The sequence below is a fragment of the Artemia franciscana genome, chromosome 1 (genome assembly GCF_032884065.1).
Source record: "Artemia franciscana chromosome 1, ASM3288406v1, whole genome shotgun sequence".
NCBI lineage: Eukaryota > Metazoa > Arthropoda > Branchiopoda > Anostraca > Artemiidae > Artemia > Artemia franciscana.
The window spans coordinates 34,289,872-34,311,133 of NC_088863.1; the positions used below are offsets into that span (position 1 = coordinate 34,289,872).

A 21,262-nucleotide genomic window follows, 5' to 3' on the forward strand; every position below is an offset into this window, starting at 1 on the left:
CAGGGACTGGGATAGGGTTGAGTGGAGGCTGGACTGGGAAGCTAAGCCAACATAATTACATCACTCACCACCAGCAAGAACCTACAGGAGGATCTACCACCTTATCTCGCTGGTAAATGCGATTTAAGGTAATAACTTTGCCTTTTCATGATCAAAACCATCATGGGTATCATTATATAGTAACACAAACTGGAGTGGGTTGGGGGATGTTTTTTTCACACAGATGTGGCTTATGAGTTTATGTACAACTGGCTCACATATTTCTCTGGAAAGACTATTTGCAAAATTATTCCAGTAATTATATTTAGCATTTATTAGTCCTCTTGAGATTAGCCTCAGCTTGTAATTAACTTAAAAACATAGCAGGAGACATTCTTTTAGGTATGTTCTCCTAGCTGCCTTTTTTGTTCTCCAGTTATTTTGGCACTTGTTTGTCTACCATGCTTTAGGAGTATTTGGGGATTGTTTTAGGGATAGCATGATTAGCTGTATTTGTTAGTATGGATGCCAAAACTTCAGCTAAAATCAGTTGTTACAAGTGAAATATATGATCCCTGGGTGAGACTTATTATTTCAATATTATGCTTATTTTTGAACATAACCTAATTAACTTTAGTGTTAATATATTTCGGGGTATGTGGCAGAATTTTAGTTGGATCATTTAAAATAGAAACTATGTCAAAGTGGTCCAAGCAACAGGTATCAATTTTCTTTATATAAGTTTAATTCAGGATGTTTACTGACACAATGTGTATGTCAATAATGGAAAATTTGCTGCTTTTTGGGTTTAAATATGTATTTAGATTTGGACAGGTAACAACTTCTAATTCAGGATTATTTGATATCAAACTTTCAATTAACTTACAAGCTTTTTTGCTGGCTTATCCCTCAAACAAGGCTGTGGACATTAAAATCTCCACAAATTATCTAGCATATTAGAATTACTTATATAACTGAAGAAATCCATGGCATGTATAGTTTGGACATTAGGATAACAAAAGCTTATTATGTAAGTTTTGGTATTATTCAGCCAAACATTGACAGTATCCACATCATTTATAAAGATGGGAAAGTTAATGCCACAAAGTTTGATACTATTATCTATTATTAAAGCTACACCACCTCCTTTTCTCTCTGATGACCTATCCTTTCCCAGGATAATATATCCTGGACACTTTATTTGTTGGTTTTTGGTCAAATGGGTTTTCTGAAGACAAGTAATATCAATGGAATGATTATTCATAAAAGATATTAGTTCATTTAACTCATTTGCTGCTTTGTTACTTAAGTTTTCATATGACTATGTGCCAATGTGTATCTTTGCTTAGGAGTAAAGCCAGAACCTTTTTTGCTTCAATAAGCATGTGATTGCGAAGATAGATATTTGCCAATTCAATTATGATTTTTGCTTTCTGTGGCTGTCTGTGATTGAAAGTATTGGGTGGTTTCACAAAGGGTTTAGTTTGGTGTGATTTGGCTGTGTTTGCTTTCAGAGCTGCAAATGGGTAAGGTATACCTTTCTTTTTTGCTATTTGGAGGGTTAATGCTTGTTGTTTTTTATATGCAGGCCATAGTGTTCTATGGGAAAAATTGTGGGGGCCTTTTTAGTTTATACATGTGGGCTAATCATTTTTATAATTTGCAATTCCTTTGGGATATGAACTTTTAAATGTACTGCAGGTTTGTAAGATTTCACTGCATTTGTTTGCTGTGTGTCTTAGTTTTATACATTTTTAGTGGACTGATTTTGGCTTGTGAGGTTTCATTTGTCCAAAGAAGAATATCTGGCGTGGGACATTGTTTTTTTTCTCTAAGTGTGAATAAGAAAGACTTACTTGACTTTTGGCCATTAGAATCTGGTTTGCCCAGTTGGGTGACATCTGCAAATGGGACTGGGCTACCAGTTCTGTCAGAGAGCCCTTCCTTAGCTCCTGAATAGGTATTTCTGGAGTGATGTTATACATAACTATTTTAGCTGAGTAGTGGTTTGGGGTATATACCAGACTTTATTGGGATCTTAAGAAGGATTTTTAAATTAATTAGCATGTCTGCTGATTTAGAATCTTGGAGAGCTATTAGCAAAGGTCCATCACAGTTAATTTTTAAAGAAAAGATTGATTTTAAAAGTTTGAAGATTGTAACCCTTATTAGAGTTATCTTATTTATCTCAAAGGGGGGTATAAGCAGAAATTTTGGTAAATGTTCAGTCTAGAGCACTTAGAAATGCTAATTCTAGAAGTGCATCCATTTCTAGTCAACCCTCCTCCTCCATGAGGCAAACTAAAAATGTGTAAAGTGGGTTTGCTTACAGGTAACATTACTTATAGAGCAAAACATATTAGTCCGTGAGCCCTGTGGGCAGCAGGGGGAGGTCTATATTCTATATTTATTATAAAGAATTAATAAATATATTTATTTAGCAGACTGATTTTGGCTTGTGAGGTTTCATTTGTCCAAAGAAGAATATCTGGCATGGGACATTGTTTTTTTTTCTCTAAGTGTGACTAAGAAAGACTTGCTTGACTTTTGGCCATTAGAATCTGGTTTGCCCAGTTGGGTGACATCTGCAACTGGGACTGGGCTCGGCTACCTTCTGTCAGAGAGCCCTTCCCTTAGCTCCTGAATAGGTATTTCTGGAGGGATGTTATACATAACTATTTTAGCTGAGTAGTGGTTTGGGGTATATAGCAGACTTTATTGGGATCTTAAGAAGGGTTTTTAAATTAATTAGCATGTCTGCTGATTTAGAATCTTGGAGAGCTATTAGCAAAGGTTACCACACTATATCCAATCTATCATCTAGTTATTGCTGCTGTGGAACACTTGCATTAGTCAAATCCTCATATGTTGTAACACCTATTCCGCATCCCAGTGGATGCCTTTATGCTGAAATAATATTCTTTGATATTTCAGTTCCACAGAGTAAAAACCATCCCACTGTTAGAACTGGCTGTGTGTACAGAAGCCCATCATCACCTTCATCTGAGCAAACAGATGCAAAGCTAGCTGAGTTCATTTGGAATATTGCAGACACCCATAAGAGTGACTTATTAATTGCAGGTGACTTCAACCTGCAAAACCATCACCTGGAAAGACCAATTCCCCTTTGTCACCTCTGATACTGTGAATCCCATCATAGATATGATTCATGATACTTGCCTCCACCAAATTGTCGATCAACTGACCCGTTTCACGAGTGGGCAGCTTCCAAGCCTCCTAGACCTAATATTTCTTAGAAGACCAGAATCCCTTCTTTATACTAAGTGCATGCCTCCAATCAGGAAAAGCAACCATGTTGCCATAGAAATAAAAACAACATTCCTAAAAGTAACTAACAGCTACATCAAAAGGACCTTCTTAGACTATGAGAAAATTAGAATGGATCTCTGCAACATCTCCTGGGATGATGCCCTAATCGGCTCTTTAGAACAACAATGGCAATGCTTCAAAGAATTACTGCTAAACAAAGCTGAACAGTACACTTCAAGCAAGCTCATCCCTAAACCACAAACACTACTGACAATGACAAAAGATATTAAGAAGGAAATTAACCAAAAAAACAGACAATGGAAGAAGTACAAAAAGCATCCATCCCCAGAAAACAAAGAAAAATTTTCAAAGAGCAGAAACAGACTTAAAAATTTAACACGCGATTTATACACAAGCTTCAAATCTAAACTTGCAGACAAAGCTAAGACAAATCCAAAGAAATTTTGGCAATATGTCTCTAGCCAAGACCATAATAGACGAGGCATTAGGAAACTAGTAACTGAGGAAGGTGAAGAAATAACAATTATCAACAAGCTTGCAAACTCACTAAATCAGCAATTTGTTTCTGTTTTCACCACTGAACCCAATGGTCCTTTACCCCCTTCACCTGAATACATTGTAATATCCCCAATGGAAAGCATCACTCTATTGCATATGGAGGTTCTCAGATGCTTACACAAATTAGATGCTAACAAATTGCCAGGACCAGATAACCTACATCCCAGGCTTTTAAAAGAAACTGCAGCTATCATAGCAGAACCACTTAGGAGAATTTTCCAGACTTCACTTACCTCTAGAGAGCTGCCAGCAGACTGGAAAATAGCCAACATCACACCAGTTTTCAAGAAAGGTAATCATTCCAAGCCTGAAAACTATGGGCCAATTAGCCTGACCTCAGTTGTCATCAAAATACTTGAGCGCATAGTCAATGATTCAATCCTTAAGCATTTGACAACCAACAAGATCTTGTCCCCCAAGCAGCATGGCTTCCAGTCAGGGAAATCAATTGAAACAAACCTCTTGGAATCATACAAGGAAATCACAGACCTAATTGACCATGGACATCTGGTTGACCTACTCCTGCTGGACTTTGCTAAGGCATTTGACAAGGTTCCTCACAGTCAACTGCACTCAAAAATATCTGCTATTGGCATCAATCATGCTGTTGTAGACTGGCTGATGAATTTCCTTACAAAGTGCAAGCAGAAACTTTGCTTATTTGCTACAGATGGCAAACCATTATACTCTGACGAGGCTGAAGTAATGAGCAGAGTACCACAGGGAACTGTACTGGGTCCAACTCTCTTTCTGATTTACATCAATGACATATTTAACCATATTGATAATGGCATGCACCTGTTCGCTGATGATGCCAAACTCTTTGGTATTGCATGCCCTCAGAGTATCCAACACAACATAGATGAGTTACAAGTTTGGACCCATGACTGGCTTCTCCAATATAATGCAGGAAAGTGCTGTGTATTACACCTTGGACCCAATAACCCAATGGCAGACTACATGATCTACAACCCCACCACAAAAGTAAGAGAGCAACTAAAGAAGAGAACAGAAGAAAGGGATCTAGGTGTCATTATTGATGATAAACTTAAATTTCATAGCCATGTCCAGCATGTTGTTTCCTCTGCAAGCTCCAGTCTTGGACTACTAAAACGAACCATCAACAGCAGACAGGCATCTATATTTATGAAATTATACAAGGCTCTCATCAGACCTCATCTTGATTTTGCCATGTGTCTTGCTGGTCCTTCTTACCAACAGGATGTGAGGTTCATCAAAAATGTACAGAGATGAGCAACAAAATGCATAAAATCAATCTCATATGAGGACTGCCTCAAGTACCTCAAATTACCCACTCTGGGTTTACTACTGCTTGTGCAGTGATATGATGCTTACTTACAAGCTACAGAACAAAAAGTCAGCAATCTTTGGCAGCAATCTCAGTACCAGCCAGCACAACACAAGAGGACACTCCAAGAAGCTACCAAAGTCAAGCTCCTGATCTAAAACTTGCCAAACATTCTTTTTGAGAAGAGTAATAAATCATTAGAATAAACTGAAAGATTCAACTGTCAGTGCTCCCTCCATCCAGTCCTTCAAAAACCAACTTGACAAAGAGTAGGAGAAGAAACAGTGGAGGTTCAACTGGCAGTCCTCAACTCAAGAGCACTACAGTTCTGGAAGACCTTAAAGCTCTCAGATGGATTAAGGTAAAGGTCCATCAGAGTTAATTTTTAAAGAAAAGATTGATTTTAAAAGTTTGGAGATTGTAACCCTTATTAGAGTTATCTTATTTATCTCAAAGGGGGTATAAGCAGAAATTTTGGTAAATGTTTAATTTAGAGTACTTAGAAATGCTAATTCTAGAAGTGTAAAATGTAAGTGTGTGTAAAGTGGGCTTGCTCACAGGTAACATTACATAAAGAGAAAAACATATATTTCTATATTTATTTAATAAACCTCATTTGAGTTTTTTTCTTTTTTTTAAGTTTTATCACTCTTTGTTGAATACAGACCTTGCCTTGCTGCCCACAGGGCTTATGGCCTAATATGCTTCACTCTATAAGTAATGTTACCTGTACACAAACCCACTTTATGCATTTTTAGTCTTGATAGAGGGGGATTTTAGAAATTTAAAAAATGGATGCACTTCTCTAATAATGACAAAGAAACAATGTGTAATCATCAGAATCTTGCTATATGCAGTAGGCTAATACACACTTTAGACAGCTTGTGATGAAGCTAAACATTTACCAAAATTTTTAAGTATATTCTCTGGTTTTGTGAAGGAAGAGTTGGAGCAAGGGGAGAAGAAGTATTTACAAAAGGGGATTTTTGTTTCCTTTTTTTGGAGTTCCTAGGAAGGACCTCTTGAAGATTATTCTTATTTTCATCACAGATAGTGACAAATACCCCCCCCCCACTTCACGACTGCAATATTCAATGCATTTGATACATCATGTGAGCTTGACCAGTCAAGATGTAGAACTTTTTCAGTAGTATTTGGGGTAGGGTCTAGGGGGACTTTTTTGGGGGGTGTTGTATACATTGCCTCCTGGAATAAGCTTTAATACTAAAAAACGAAGATTATAATACCAGATTGTTTGTATTCTTGTGAACAGAGGGCTTCACTATCCACAAACAACCACCATAGTGTGGTCTAGAAGATGGTTTGGTGTACAATTGGTTGGGCTAACAGATAATAAATCAAAATAAATATACAAAAGAAGTTTTTCTATAAATTTCTAAAAGTGATGCTGCTGTTGTTGATTGAAATTTACCAGCATTCCTTCTGTGGCCCTAGTTAAACCCTTATCCAATTAAGTGGATATATAGTAGCTTGTACAACAATTGCAGCCTGAAATCGAATATTCAGCTAGGCAGGTGTAGATATTAAGACTCTTAAAAACAGTTGGCTACCATCTTTCTAGCTTCTAGTAGGCTATAAAGAAACTTTTAACATAAATTATCCCTATTTAACAGCAATTTTCTTGTTCTGTTTCAGCAAACGAGGGCTTTTCAGTCGAGACTATTCAACCCTTTACCTTTTGATTTTTTAGAGATGAACAAAACTTTTACCTTTGATGAAACCTGAACGGATTTTTTCTTCTGTTTCCTCAATCTGGGTCATTAACTATGTTGTCAAGTCTTTAAGGACCAAAGTATGGAAATAGGTGAAAAAGAAACATTTCCAATCCCTTCACATAACTTGTGGGCACATACAAAATGCATGTAATACAGACGTACAACTGAAATAATTTTTTGGTACCAATCAATTTAATACTTTTACTTGTTTATCCTCACTTTCTCAGGCATCTAGCACGCAGTAACGTCATCATTTATAGCTAAAAAGCACTCGGATACCGATACCCAACCTTTTTTTAATATTGAATGACAGGGAACTTACACTTTTGTATCTTATGCTTATTGTATGTGCTTTTGGGCCTAAAGAATTTGCCGTTATTTGGGGCAAGCAGTTATGCCTCTCACCATGCTGTGATTACATTATTTTTAAGAACCTCTGCTATACATTAAGAAGATAATCACACGCTTTTCCACGTAAATAACTTTAAAAACCTTTTTCACAAAAAAAGCTTTTCAAAGAAAAGTAAATAGCTCCAATAAGCCAAAAATGACCAGAAATGAACTCAAATAATTTTCCGAGCGTAGACCTGCAACAAATCCCAATCACTACATAAATTAAAACCAAAATTACAACAAATAACCGAGTCAAACTCAATACGAGCAAAAATTAACATAACTAGGGCCGACAGCCCCAATGCTTTCTCAAAAGCAAATATAATTTGAACTTTACCGGAAAATTTGTTTAAATGTTTTTACTTTTTTTTACTTTGATATGGAAAATTCCAAGGACTAAATATCAGTATTTGTATAATAAACTGAAAATCAACGATAATTTGTTCCTTTTTTTCCAGTAAAGTGTGAATTATGTTCCAGCCTTAACAAAGCATGAGGGCTGTCAGCCCTGATGATGCTAATTTTTCCTCATTTGAGTTTAAATCGGTTGTTAATACAATTAGCTATTGCCATGACATTGCTGGTATATTCTTTCGATAACTCTATGTCCATATAATTCTTAAAATTTTCATCTTAGTGCTTTTTGCCTTAAAATTATTTGCAATAGAAGTAGAAGTTAAACTAGTACTAGTACTAGTAGCAGTAGCAGTAGTAGTAGTAGTAGTAGTAAAAGTAATAATAGTAGTAGCAGTAGTAGTAGTAGTAGTAGTAGTAGTAGTAGTAGTAGTGGTAGTTGTGGCAGTAGTAAATGTAGGAGCAATATTAGCATTAGCAGTAGCGTGCACATATTGCCTTCTGGTCAGAGGGTCTTCCCATTTAATCATTCATGTTAGCTTTAAAAGTATTTGCAATAGAAGTAATAGTTGAAGTAGTAGTAATGGTAGTAGTAGTAATAGTAGTAGTAGCAGTTGCTGTAGTAGTAGTAAATGCAGAAGTGATATTACTAGTAGTCATTGTGTGAAGATATTGCCTTCTGGTCAGAGATCTTCACATTTAAGCATTCTCTAAAAATTCCAACTTAATACCCAAATCAATTCTCGAGGTAAAATCTTTTGACAATGTACCTAGACATAGCATATTTTAATTTAGTTCAATTTGCTCCTCAACATTGTAATTGGATAGTTCCGTAGTAGTAATGGTAGCAGTAGTAGTCGTAGTAGTAGTTATAGTAGTAGTCAGGGGTGTAGCTCCAGCATTTTTATTGGGTGGGGGCAAGATAGGGTCCACGCCCGGATAATCAATGGACATGGGCGATCCTTCAGGGGAACGCACTGGCGGTCCTTGCCTCTTCAATTTGCTGATGCTTACAGTAAATTTTAAGTTTTATTATATAAGTATTACAATACGTAAGTAAACTTGCAATAAACTAGGTCATCTCCTTTATTTTAACAAAGCTAAACTTTCAAAAACTACAGAATGATTACAAATGTAGGTTACTTATTTCAAATTTGTGCCCATACAACTTCTTCACCCGGTGCACTCCCCGGGGCGAGTGCCCCCTTTACTCCTCCTCTAAAACCACCTGTAGAGAAAGGGGTATTGGAAAACTTATGAAAAACAAAAGCCTAAATGTGTTTTAAACATGTCTGAAAATTCTAATGATTCTCTTTTGAATGTTTTCCCATTAACCTAAGGTAAAATTAAGTCTCCTTGTAGACAGGGGCCATCACAAATGTGAGTCGAAGCTAAAGCTGGAACAGGATAACGTTCGCTAATTAATTCGGTCAAAGTTGAGAAACATAACTGTTAAGACTACCTTCACTTTCTGTTATTAGATTACTTTAAGAAGAAGTAAATTTGAATCAAGTCCCTTTTCAATGCCTTCTTCTTATTATTCTTCTTTCCATTTCCTTTTTTAGAGTTAGTTTTGGGCCAAAGGAAGAAAGTAAGAAGCTTTGCCCTTTCTTGATTTAATTCGCCAGTTATACACAAATAAAATTGATACAAATTATGTATTTAATGACGTTATAAAACATATCAAAGTTGAGAGCTTGACAAAGCTAGTTTTTACGGAACTTTTTAAGGAACCGAAAGCTTGGCTATCCTAAATTGTTGAGTCAACGGACGTGCTTATTCTGAATTAATAATTTAAAGAATATATACCAGCCCAGCTGTCCTGGTCCTGGAACAAATTATGCATGGTCTCTTCCGCCTCATGGGGTTATGTACGAAGAGAATAAAAAGTAAAGATAGTCGGTTCCTTCCCTTAGTCTTCAATAGGACATTTTCTTTAGGTGATAACAAAGAAATGTTACTATTTAGCAAAGACGTTACTCGGTTAAATTACAAAAAGAACATTACAGAGTACATAAATGAAAATACACACGTATCAAACAAGCATAGATTAAGTAGCTGACTCAGCTTTTAATAACGCTGTCAGCAATGAGTTGTTGCAAACGATAATAGTGTACTGTTAAAATATTTCTGTTGAGTGGTAGTAAGTTTAATAATCTTGGTTGTTTTGCCAGCTTTACCACTAATATTAATGTGCATACCCCCATCCATTTCCTTCAACTCCCGCACCCCTCAGAGGAGACTAAAACTCGCAGTTGAACTACGCACTTTTCCTAAAGCCCTGTCAATCGCGTCATTTAGTTGTATATGATTTAAAAATGACGTCCTAGCAAATAAAAAAGTACACCCTTTAAATTGCCTAAATTGAATTATCATATTGGAAAATTATAAACCCCCTCATTGACCAAGAAAAAAAATCGTTTTTTTATATGGGCAGCAGCTATATGTACTCTTTTCCTTTGCTATTGATGCACTGGAATATTACAATTAGCTATTTAAGCACTCATAAAAGCTAATTCTTATATCTTAGGTTTTTCTACATATTACACTTGATCAAGCCGTCATAAACTACCAAATTGTATAATAAAGTGCAGTGCAATTTTGGTGACGTTTTCGAAACGGAATGGCTATTCCGGACACATCGACATCATAGATAGCTAATTATGGCTCATTTATGAACTAATTTTTGTATTTATTTGCTCTTTATAAATTCGAATGGTAAGCTTTTTAAGTTAAAATGAAGTAGTTGTGGGCATCAAGTCATGGCTAATTGTAGAAAAAGCCAAGACAGATATTCCAATTAAGTGAGAAGAAAGACCAGGCATTAATCCCCCCCTTCGTTGCCGACATTACCATCTCCCATTTTTGCTACGCCTCTCACGTCACTCCACAAGCCGAACTAGAGTCAATCTGTTGGAGGTTCTAGCAAGGTATTCACGCTCGGTTCTTCCATTATAATGGAAAATTTTCATGAGACAAATAATTGAAACATGAGACCAATAGTTGCGTTGCGAGAGCAACACTTTGGTTTCGTCCCGTTTTTTTTTTCTATACCGTCGATCTCAACTTATTCCTGGAAACTGGTAAGGGTCTAACCTCTGCGGTTTTTACGGAAAATGTGGAACTCAGACCGGATTGATGAATATGACATTACATTTTGGAAAGCTCCGCAGAACTCTTGCCTGGGACCAAAAAGGATGGTTTTTGCTTGTCCACGAGCCAGAGCCTATGGTGTGCGAAGTGAAGTGGAGTTATATAGCCTATGTCTGAGAGGAGTATCTGAAGTTGTGCAGCCAAGCTTTCGTTTCATCAAACCATGTTTCTGCTTTCGAGTGGAAAGCTCCGTTCTAGCAGGCAAGCAGGCAGGCACCACTTTCAAATTGAAGTTGGTCTAAAATCTATAAGTGTTAGATACATGCGGCAGTTACCCGGCCCCACAGCCAATATATCTTCTTTGAGTGATAAATAGAAAAATTTACAGAAGCAAAAGTTGGGATTGCGAAAGAGAAATGGTATCAGATGTGCCTAATAAACTTTAAAAGTTCTCTTATTGCTAAGGAAATTGGAGCTTATCCTTTGCTCCTTTCTAAGTTGTGACGTTAGAAAGTTGACCTACGACAAAAAAAAAACTTTTGAACTAAGACAGATAGAATTTTTCGACGGCAATCGATTGAAGTGGATGAGCTGATCCAAGCATATGACATCCATTTTTGGTACAAAAATTCCTTCATGAGCTATACCAAGTTTGAAAAATTCAAGGGGTTGACAACTTTAGTAGTAAGGTACACACTGAAACAAAATTTAAGCCGATACAAATTGTGAGACATATAGAGGACTTATAGGCAACAGTCAGCTGTTAGGTAATAATCACCTTCGGCAATGAGGGGTTAGTAACTTTTGCTAGTTGGTCTATTATTTGTTTTCGGTGCATTTGATGGTAAAACCAATTTGGTTCCAGTAGTAAGACATGTAGGGGACTTGAAAGTAATAATCTGCTGCTAGGCTACAGTCAACTTCAGCGATGAGGGGTTTACAACTATGCTAGTTGGTGTGCCCATTTATTTGTTTCCGGCGGACTTGATGCCTATCACGGGAGAGGGACTTATAAGTAAGAATCGGTTCACTTTGGGCGAGAAACAGCTGTTAGCTCATAATTATCTTTGGCAATGAGGGGTTTGTCACTTTTCTAGTTGGTGTACCTATTATATGTTTCCGGTGTATTTGATGGTTAAACCAATTTGGTTCCAGTGGTAAGACATGTAGGGGAGTTGTAAGTAATAATTGGCTGTTGGGCTACAATTATCTTCAGTGATGAGGAGTTTGCAACTCTTGCTAGTTGGTGTACCCATTTATTTGTTTCAGGTGAACTTGTTGTCTATCACGGGAGAGGGACTTGTAAGTAAGAATTGTAAGTAAGAATCTGTTCACTTTGGGCTAGAAATTTGTGCAAATTGGTGCACATTGTGTTCGATCTCTTTAAATCTGACAGAATTAAGTGTTTACGCAACGGGTACAAACGATAACGTAGAATAATGAGGTAGTTTCGTAATAATTAGTGTCACCTATGGTATTTTAATCCTGAAAAGTTACGGATAGCTTTATAATACCAACTAGATAATATAAGATATTGTTCCAAGTTTTCATCCTTCACGATGTCTACGATTGAAAAGGATAAAGTTCAACTGGCTGCAAAGCCAATTTAGTCCCTTCTTTCGATATTATTTTGTAGTTGTTGTTTTTTCAACGCTGAGGAATACCCTTTGGTCATGTGATAACTGATTGCGTTCTTGTTTGAACATACCGTATTAAAAACTTCGATAGGCTGACAACTTCATTATTTAACCGATAGTGAAGAAACAAGCACAAACGAGAATGTAAAACAATGATATAGTTTCGTAATAATTAATAGAATGTCATCTATGTCATGTAATGTCATGTAATAGAAAGGGCACATAGGTCTAGTTTTGCCTAAAATCAGAGGCAAAAAAGCATCTAAAGTCAAAATATGGGCCATTCTACAATGAGCGTCAATCTAAAAATATTACACGGAAGATTTTTTGTGTAGGTCAGGGTATGGGGGGTATACTTTTCTGAAAGGGGTTGCAATGGACATTTTCTTATATCTTCAATTCCCATTCACCAAGCGAAGCTTAGTTTCTAGTATTGCATGTTGAAACTGATAACAGTAGATGAAGAGTAAGAATTGGTACCGCTTATATGTGAGCATTGAATTTCTAAATTATGAGCAAATTTTACATAAATTGTTCGGTTTCACAACCTACTTGTAGCAAGCATTTCGTAATACATGCTGATTCAGAGATAAATGTCGCGCAAGTAGCACTAGCGTTATGTGAAATGTGACTGATAACAGTAATCGTTCTCAGTACATTTATATCATTTCACTTTTTGGAGCTAGTTAGAAGAAATATTTAAATAAAAGAAAATAGCGATAAGTCAGTATGGTATTGTACATAGTTCTAAGTATGTTGGTTAATATATGAATTCAAAACGCAAGGAATAGGACGTTATCAGCGCCATTTAGATTTTCAATTACAAAAAGTAAAATTTAGAGTTATATTTGAGTTTTGATTTAAATATTGGGGGTAAAAGATTAAAACAATCAAATGATTCCTAGAGCTGTTACTCTCCCTCCCTACTAATCCTTATGACTAAAGTACAACCAATTTAACCTATCTAACTACAGTACAAATATGTTTGTATAAAGCAATAAGTCTTATTTTCTTTTTCGATGATTTCTTTTTCCTGTTTTTCAATGAAAAAAAAGTCATGTTTTCAATAATATCTTGTTTCACAGGGATTCCATTTCTGTCCTATTTTCAGATATAGAGGGTCTATTCATATTCATTTTTGTAAGTTTTAAAACAAGAAATCTTATCTAGAAATGATCGATTTTATGAAATAAAAGACCCTTAACTATCAGAGAAAGATTTACCCTGATCAAGCGCGACGAAACAGGAAGTACAATATAGTTTTGCAATGTAGTCATTAATTAGGCTCACTTATTTACTTAACGATAAGGTTTCGAAAACGGTATATCTTCTATATATATAAAAATAAGTTGTCTGTCTGTCTGTGGATCAGGTGACGTCATGTTTCTGTGTTGACTGACGTCCTGAAATTAGTTGTCGTCATTTTTGCTTTGACGGTGACGTCATTAACGGTATTTAAGACATTTGTTCACGGAAAAATGTTTAATTGTAAAATGGGCTAAAGAACGCAAAACCGCGCAGTTAGATGAAAATCCACCTGGACAGCGAGAGTCAAAACATATCAAAACTGAAAATGATAGCGATGATGATTGGGTTTGGGATTTTGACTTGGATAAAGTCATCAATGCCTACCAGATTTAAGTTAAAAAAAACAAAGGTTCGTCGATATGTACTTCATAGTGACGCTGAAAAATAAAGAAGAAAAAGAAAACTGAAAAAAGAAAAAAGGTAAAAAATTAAAAAAAACTAAAAAGACAAAACACTCAAAGAGAAATTACAGACCGGGACACAAATGACGACCGAGAAAGAGGGAATATAAGTGACGACCGGGAACCTCAAAGAGAAATTACAGACTGGGACACCCGGACACAAATCACGACCGGGACACAGGGAATATAAATGACGACCGGGACACAGGGACACAACTACAACGGGGACGCCGGGGGCACAGGCGGGATATATAAATGACGACCGGGACACAGGGATTGTTCGAATAGAAATTACACACCGGGACACAAATGACGACCGGGACACCGGGACACAGGGAATATAAATGACGACCGGGACACTCAAAGAGAAATTACAAACTGGGACACCGGGACAGAAATGACGACCGGGACACAGGCAATATAAATGACGACCGGGACACAGGGACACATCATTAGAATAATGAGGTATAGATCTGAATACGGATTGTTTTTCCCATGGACAATTATATGTTGCATGTTCAAGAGTCAGTAAACCAGACAATCTATTTATATGCACAGACAATGGGACAGCGAAGAATGTTGTATATTCGCATGTTTTACGTAGTTAAAAATATATATTTATATCTATCTCTATTCACAGGTGGGACACAGGGACACAACTACAATGGCGCGTAACTAATATGGCGCGTAACGACTTACGCGTGCGGGGGGGGGCTTGGGGGGGCGCGAAGCGTCCAACCAACTAGGTGTCGGGGTGGCGCGAAGCGCCACCCCAACAGCTAGTATATATATAAAAATAAGTTGTATATGTGTTATGTCTGTCGAGTGACGTCATGTCATCATGTCGTCATGAAGTTAGTTGTCGTCATGTTTGTTATGACGATGACGTCATTAAAGGTATTTAAAAATTCGTTCGAAGACAAATTTTTAATTGTAAGAAGATCGTGGACGGAAAAATGTTTAATTTTAAAATGACTGAAGAACCTACAATGGCAACAGCCGAGGAAGCTGTTCAAAGAGTCTATGCCAAAAAACTTGCTGCTGATAGAGAAAGTAAGAAAAGAAAGCGGGCCGAGGAATCACAAGAACAGCAAGAAAACAGGTTTGCGGCTGATAGAGAAAGTAAGAACAGAAAGCGTGCCGAGGAATCACATGAGCAGCCTGAAAACAGGCTTGCGGCTTCAAGAGATAATGCCAGATTAGGAATGTGCAATTTCCGTCAACGAAGGCGTGTCGAGGAACTGCCAGAGCAACGCGAAACCAGACTTGCTGCTGAAAGAGAAAATAAAAAAAGAAGGCGTGCCAAGGAATCACAAGAGCAACGTGAAAACAGGTTTGCGGCTTCAACAGATAATGCCAAAAGAAAACGTGCCGAGGAATCACAAGAGCAACGTGAAAATTATCGCATGGCATTCAGGTACAGCCCAGTCGATGATTATAGTAGATGTGTTCAAATCGGGACTATGTCTAAAATTTGTCCCTACTGCAAGGCCTTCAAATTTAATGGTGAAACAATGGGAATATGTTCGCCTCAGGAAAAGTTAAACTTCCACAACCGGCTGCACCCTCAGAGCCATTGAAAACTTTGCTTACTGGAACTACGTCAGAATCTAAGCATTTTTTATCAAAAATCAGAAAATATAACTCATGTTTCCATATGACGTCGTTTGTTGCCCAAATCGAAAATCCAGATCAATTTGTGCCTACTTTCAAAGTAAAAGGGCAAATTTATTATAGAGCAGGGTCCCTTCTACCATTCTCAGGCGAGAATCATAAATCTTTACAATTGTACTTCATCAGTGATAGAAATTCTGAATTGAATGCACGTTGCGAAATTTCTCCCGACGTTGAAAGGACAATCGTTTCCCAATTGCAACATCTTTTCCACGAAAATAATAATTTTGTGCGTCTGTTCAAAACAGCTATCGAGTTGATGCATACTGATACGCACAAAATTGCTATTTCCGCTGACAAAATGCCTCCTGGCCAACATGTGCGAAGATACAATGCTCCAACTATTGACGAAGTGGCAATCGTTATGGTCGGTGATCAGTTTTTACCTCGAGATATTATTCTTCATAAGCGAAACGCTCAGTTGGTAAGAATTGCTGAAACTCATCGATGCTACTATGCCCTACAATATCCTATAATTTTTTGGGATGGAGCCGACGACTATCACTTTAATGTTAAATTGATAAATCCAGCCACTAACAAAGAAATGAATAAGAAATGCAATGCAATGCATTATTATTCCTATAGACTAATGATTTGGAAGGATGAAGACAATTATATTTTAAAATGCCTTCAATTGTTTCATCAATACATCGTTGATATGTAAGCAAAAATTGAATCAGAACGTTTGCTATTTATCCGTCTGAATCAGACCAAGCTCCGCTCTGAACAATACATTTGTTTGCGAGATGCAGTTGTAAATGACGGTAATACCACAAACGTTGGAAGATTAACGATTTTACCTTCGTCATATGCTGGCAGTCCCCGTCAAATGCATGAATATGCTCAAGATTCTATTGCGTATGTTCGTCTCTATGGTCGTCCAGATTTATTTACTACATTTACATGTACTCAATCTTGGGACGAGATACAGCAGCTTTTACTTCAAGGACAATCGGTGGTTCATAGACATGACATTACGGCCCGTGTCTTCCGGCAAAAGTTGAAATCACTGATAAACTACTTAGTAAAACTTGAAGTGTTTGCGTCAGTGCGATGGTGGATGTACTCAGTGGAATGGCAAAAACGAGGATTGCCACATTATAAAATTACTTCTAATGAAATTGATGATGTGATTTCCACTGAAATACCTGATGGAAATGTCGATAAGGGGTTATATGATATTGTTGTAAAAAATATGATACATGGACCTTGCGGTGCACTGAACGAAAATTCACCATGCATGGCCAAAGGAAGGTGCACAAAGCAATATCCTCGACTTTTAGTACCCAACACGATTACTGGCAATGATGGTTACCCACAATATAGAAGAAGATCTACTGATGATGGCGGTAAAACAGCAATAATAAAAAAGCGTAACGGTACCACCATCGAAGTAGATAAACAGTGGGTTGTTCCATATTCCCCATTATTATCAATAACATTTAATGCACACATAAACGTTGAATACTGTAACTCCGTAAAGGCAATCAAATACATATGTAAATACGTTAACAAAGGCAGTGACATGGCAGTTGTTGGATTGCAGTCCGAAATCAAGGATATCGACGAAATCATACAATATCAAGCTGGAAGATACATAAGCAGTAATGAAGCTGTTTGGCGAATTCTTTCATTTCCGATACATGAACAAAGTCCAGCTGTTGTTCACTTAGCGGTACATTTACAGAATGGTCAACATATTTATTTTTCGGAATCCAACGTGCAACAAAGAGCCCTGAATCCACCGGATACAAAGTTAACTGCTTTCTTTTCGCTATGCAAAAATGATTCTTTTGCAAAAAAAACTGCTGCATACTGAAGTGCCTTCGTATTACACGTGGAATACTAAAAATAAAGTATTTGGACGCCGAAAACAGGGTAAGTCAGTCGACGGCCAACCTACCATCTTCAAAGATACCACGATAGGAAGACTCTACACCGTTCACCCAAATCAACATGAATGCTTCTTTCTACGCCTGCTTTTGGTGAATGTACCCGGTCCGACGTCCTTTGAGTATTTGAGAACTGTAAACGGTACTATACATGACACTTACCGTAGTGCATGCCAAGCTCTGAATTTTTTGGAGAATGACCAACACTGGGATAACTGCATCAATGACGCGTGCGAAACGTCAACTCCAAGTCAAATTCGTGCATTGTTTGGGATAATACTAACAACTTGCTCTCCTTCAGCTCCTACAGAGTTATGGGAAAAATACAAATCGAAAATGTCCGAAGATATACTCCATCGAAAACGGTTAGAGACGTCAGATATGACTTTTGATTTTACATCAGAAATTTATAACTACACTTTAGTTATTATAGAAGATTTGTGCGTATGTATGGCAAACAAACCTCTTCAGGATTTGGGAATGCCTTCACCTAATCGTACCGCTGCTGTTTCGACATGTGCAGAATTGGATCGTGAACAAAGTTACAGTACGAGTGATCTATTGTCGTATGTACAAAATTATATTTCCAAGTTAACATCGGAACAAAAAGACATTTATGATACAATAATGCATTGTGTCGATAACAACGTTGGAGAGATTTTTTTTGGATGCGCCAGGAGGTACTGGTAAAACGTTTGTGATAAAACTGATTCTGGCATCAATTCGATCAAAAAATGATATAGCGTTGGCAATTGCGTCGTCCGGAATAGCCGCAACATTGCTGCCTGGTGGAAGAACTGCTCATTCCGCTTTGAAATTGCCTCTGAATTTGCATTCTACAGAAACTCCCACGTGCAATATTTCCAAATCATCTGGGATGGGTAAAGTATTGCAGCAATGCAAACTTATTATTTGGGACGAGTGCATAATGGCGCACAAAAAATCGCTCGAGGCTCTGGATCAATGTTTGAAAGATTTGCGAGGGAATTCGAAACCCTTTGGCAGCAAATTAATATTGCTTGCGAGAGATTTCAGGCAAACATTACCTATAATACTTGGATCAACCCCAGCAGACGAAATGAATGCTTGCCTGAAAAATTCTAATTTATGAGCACACGTAAAGACATTAAAATTAACTACAAATATGCGTGTCCGATTGCAAAACGATGACTCTGGTCAAACATTTTCAGATCAGTTGCTGGCAATTGGAAACGGAAAGCTCCCAGTAGACTCAATTTCAGGACGTATAGAACTACCTGCTGAATTCTGTAATTTAGTGACGTCCAAAAATGAATTGATTGGAAAAGTATTTCCGAATATTCTAAACAATTATAAAAATAATAAATGGCTAAGTGAAAGAGCGATTCTTGCACCCAAAAATATAGACGTCCACGAAATCAACAATATTGTTCTGACCAAGATTCGAGACCAGGCAGTCCTTTACAAGTCAGTCGACACAGTTTTGGAACCAAATGAGGCGGTTAATAATGGGAAAGCCAAGAATGTTGTATATTCGCAAGTTTTACGTAGTTCAAAACACATATATAAATCTATCTATATTCATAGGTGGTACAGAGGGACACAACTACAATGGCGCGTAACTAATATGGCGCGTAACGACTTACGCGCACGGGGGGCTTGGGGGGCGCGAAGCGCTCCCACCAACTAAATGATGAGGTGGCGCGAAGCGCCACCCCAACAGCTAGTATTCATCTAAATGTTAATATAGAGCATACTAGGAAGTGTGACGAACCCCTGCTTTTGTGTTTATATATATATATATATATATATATATATATATATATATATATATATATATATATATATATATATATATATATATATATATATATATATATATATATATATATATATATATATATATATGAAAACAAGGAATTTAAAAACGTAGTTGAAACTGAAAACGAGCAATAGTTCTAGAATTATTTAGTGATTTTCTCTCCAAATTTTTGGTAAGGGGACAACTGCCCCCTTGCCCCCCATAAACGACGCCACTGGTAATAGTGGTTGCATGCAAATATTACTTTTTTGATCATCTTCCTGATCATTTTCTGAAATTTCCGAATTAATATACTAAGTCAATCCTGAGTTACGCCCCATTGGCAGTTTGCATATATGTTCCCGTGAATGTCCGCAAATTGAAGAAGGTTGACATTCACCGGCGAATGTACGAAATACCTTTTTTCTACTTGGATTTAGTCAGTATTGCCAGTCAATTTTTTCGTTTTGATTCAATGATTGATGATGACAGGGTAGGTTAGATTAGGTTTGATCAGGTGAAGTTTGGTTTTGGTTAGGCTAGCTTAGGCTTTTAACCCATTTCTGATATTTAGCACCAAATTTATTCTAGCCTAATCTAACCTAACATAACCTAAACTATCATTATCTAGCCTAATCTAACTTTAACTTTTGTCATCATAGCTTGCATAGGACTAAGAAAGGTTACTCACTAAGCTAATTGTATCCAAGCAGAGAAAAATGAATTTCGGAAATCGGTGAATGGCAACATTAACCAGATCTCAGAAATTTACCATAAGGTATACATAAAGTGTTTTGATTTCGTTCAATAGTCTACTCAAAATTCTCTGAAAGGCTCACCTGAAATTCTTCGTCTTTTTGGAAGCTAGAACTGAAAACACATACCTTCTCAAGACTATATACTTCAAGTCAACAATAAACGAAATGCCTTGAGGACTGTAGGGAGGTTGACATCCCCAAAGACATAATTGCTAAATCTTTCAACAAATCTGGACCAAAACAGCTCTTTCAAAATTTTGACCGAATGCGTTTCGGGGAATCATAAGCTTGGGGGTTGAATATTTGCCCTCCATTTAATTTTGACTATTTCAAATGGTATTACAACTTCTGATTTCCAATAGAATAAACCCCCTCCGATCCAAAGTTTATGTGACCATTCGTTCGACAAAAAATTTATATACCTTTGGGCACAACTTACAACACTCACCCCCGGGCTCTGGGGGTTCCTCTCCATCCTGAAAACATTATTATATGATCTTTGGACAATTCTGAACAAAACGACTATCTCACAATATTGATCGGATGCGTTTGGGGAACAGCAGATGTCAGTGAGAAGGCGCTAGTTACCCTCCATCACTTTTGACTTTTAAAAGGGAACTAGAAATGTAAATTTCCAATCAATTGAGCCACCTCTAAAGCTCTTACGACCACTACTTCCTTAAAGCTTTGTATGTCCCCATGCCATAACTAACCACAACTTCCTTCGGATTCTAGGTGGTTATGTCAACCTCAAGGCCTTGTTGTGTTCTTTGTACTGTTGTTTGGACAAATGGCAAACTCAAAATTTATATCTGATATATTTAGGGAAAATACGACGAGTGTCGGGGGGATAGCTACCCCCTGGTCACTTTGACTCATAGAGAGGGCATTAGAAATTATGACTTCCAATCTAATAAACCCCCTCCAAAGTTTTTAAAATCACCCTTTCTATAAAAACAGGGTATGCCCCTAGGGCATAACTAGCAACCCTTGCCTTGAGGGCTATGAGTGGCTGTTATCCTAAGGACATAATTTCCAGACCTTCCAATTATGCTGAACAAAACAGCTATCTCAAAATTTTGATTGGGTGTGTCTTTGA

General features: G+C 37.2%; 1 protein-coding gene across 2 annotated transcripts in view; it reads right to left on the reverse strand.

Moving 5' to 3' along the window:
* LOC136028952 (sugar transporter SWEET1-like) overlaps positions 1–7,035 on the reverse strand; it is an 88,644-nt gene extending 81,609 nt beyond the window's left edge. For both annotated transcript variants that reach the window (XM_065706954.1, XM_065706958.1), the window contains exon 1: positions 6,868–7,035. The gene's annotated coding sequence lies outside the window, so the exon portion shown is untranslated. The remainder of the gene's footprint in view (positions 1–6,867) is intronic.
* Between the last annotated feature and the right edge of the window lie 14,227 nt (positions 7,036–21,262).